Source organism: Montipora capricornis, chromosome 1 (assembly GCF_036669925.1).
Source record: "Montipora capricornis isolate CH-2021 chromosome 1, ASM3666992v2, whole genome shotgun sequence".
NCBI lineage: Eukaryota > Metazoa > Cnidaria > Anthozoa > Scleractinia > Acroporidae > Montipora > Montipora capricornis.
The window spans coordinates 45,417,738-45,420,237 of NC_090883.1; the positions used below are offsets into that span (position 1 = coordinate 45,417,738).

General features: G+C 41.8%; 1 protein-coding gene across 1 annotated transcript in view; it reads right to left on the minus strand.

The window, feature by feature from the left end:
• The window catches only part of LOC138015349 (uncharacterized), a 12,288-nt gene that overhangs the window by 874 nt on the left and 8,914 nt on the right, over nucleotides 1–2,500 (minus strand). The window lies entirely within an intron of this gene.

Consider the following 2,500-nt stretch of genomic DNA (forward strand, 5'->3'; position numbering starts at 1 on the left):
CACAGTTATATTACACTAAATTTCTTTCTGTACTTCAGTCGTCAGGTCACTCAAACTCATCGGGAAAGGTCCCCTAATAGTAATGCTTCGAACCTTCCGGATAGCCATCTTAGCCTACCGGAGAGCAAAAGCAATTATCTCCTCTTAACTTCTCCTCAAACCGTCATTTTGACTAAATAACACACGAATAGAAAAACTTCAAAATTCATTCGTGATTAATTAACCCCTTAACTACTCATTAAGGAAAAATGCCCTCCGTCTGAGACAATCAGCATTCAGTAAATTTGCCCGGTATATGATAAATGTGGTAAGCACACTATAAAAAAGGATGGTCTATACTTTCCAATTTCTTCCTGTATTTCTTCATGTGGTAAGTACACTACCAATCACACGATAGTACGTACAGAACGCATGCGTATTTGTGAGATATGTACTATACAAAAAAAAAAAGCAAAAAAAGAAAAAGCAAAAATTCTTTTTGGGGTCCCCCGTGCTACTTTCGATCCTAAGGGGGACAGATTAATCGGCACCTGAAGCATACACCTTATTCCAAAATGGCCGCCATTTTAGTATTATTTTGTTTTCATTAAAATTGGCCCTAATGGCCTCGCTTTCAAACGTAAAATTCCAAAGAATATTTAACCTCATTTAGCCTTGAACGAGGCCATAAGGGTGTTACGAAAAATAGTATTGCGTGACAAGCGTTACTTTCTAGACCCTTCGCGAGAGTTCGTAGTTTGTTTGTTTTTAGGTTCGTGCATAAGCGTTTCTAAATCGGTGTGTTTTGTAATCTTTCTATAATTAGATTCATTACTAATTTAGAAAGTTCTAGAAGTTTGTTGTCAGAGTATATAAGTAGACGAGTCTAAGTGGAGTGTTTTTCTAACTAGTTTTTCACAAGCGAAGAGAGTTGGCATTAACCGTGTTTAGTCAAGTGTGACAGAAGCTGTGTTTATTCAAGTTGGCGGAAGCCGTGTAAGTTTATCAAGTTCGTGCTGTTAAGAGTTTTACTTCGTGGAAACTACGTTCATTTTTGGAATAAATCTTCTTGTTGTTGTTCCGACAACCCTGCGTTCAGTTTAGTTGCAAACTAACTTTCCTCAAAACGTTCGAACTCGTAACATTGGGGGCCTGTCCGGGAGAGGAATTCATTTGTTTGCCTACTACAGAAACCAGGAAAGGACAATTCAAGAAGGAGTTACAGCTAAAGTAAGGAGAACTGTGCAAGAGAGTATATTGTGTTTTTGCTGTGGAATACTGCTATGGAAATGGAAAAGCTTTTGCAGATGGGGAAAGAATTTGGATTGCAAGGAGAAAAGCTGCTCGAGTTTGTAGAGAAGCAACAAAAGTTAGAACAAGAAAAAAGGAAGGAAGAGGAAGAAAAAGAAGAGAAACGCAGACAGTTTGAAGAAGAACGAAGAAGGGAACAGGAAGAAAGAGAAGAAAAACGTAGGCGGTTTGAAGAAGAAAAAGAAGAGAAACGTCGATTACTTGAAGAAGATAGAAGAAGAGAAGATGAAGAGAGAGAAACTAGGCGACAAGAACGCGAACTAAGAAAATTGGAGATGGAAGCCGAACTGTTGAAACAAAAAGAGGCTATTGAAGCTGCAAAAAGAGAACACGAGTTGGAGATTGCGCGGTTGGCTGTGGAGAATGCTGACGGACGTCCTGAAGTGAGAGAGGATCGGGCTAAGGCACCTAAACTCCCCTCGTTTGTTGATGGTAAAGACGATTTGGACGCGTATTTGCAGAGGTTCGAGAGATTTGCGGAGACAGCTAAGTGGAAAAAAGATGGATGGGCATCGAAGCTCAGTGCTCTGTTGTCGGGACGGGCACTAGAAGTGTATTCACGTCTATCGGAGGACGCAGCTAAGGATTATGACAGGGTAAAGATTGCGTTAATGAAGAGATATGACCTTACCGAAGACGGCTATCGTCGAAAATTTAGAACATCCAAACCAGAAGTTGACGAAAGTCCGGAGCAGTTTATTGTGCGACTGGACAGATACCTGTTACGGTGGCTAGAGCTTTCGAATACTGCGCGAAGCTTTGATGGTCTTAAGGACTTGATCGTGAAAGAACAATTTATTGACTCTTGCCCTAAGGATTTGGCAATTCACCTGCGAGAAAGGGCACCTGAGACTCTAGCAAAGATTGCGAAGATCGCTGACCAGTACTTGGAGGCTCATGGTAAACATTTGTTCAGCTCAGCGGGCAGAAAGCCAACAGTGCAGCCTGAGAGGGACGAAGCCAAGAACATGCAGATTAATCCACCAGCTCTGCATTGCTTTAAGTGCAACACCCGAGGTCATAAAGCTGTCAACTGCCCAACCCTAACAAGAAAGTGTTTTCTGTGTGGCAAGCAAGGTCATGAAGCTAGAAACTGTCGATCAGGTGGACGCAGATCAGGAGGACAAAGTAAGGATGGTAACCCTGGGCAGCGTGGTCAAGTGAGTGCCAGTTGTTTAGTTCAGCCACCTGAGGTTAAACCTACTGATGA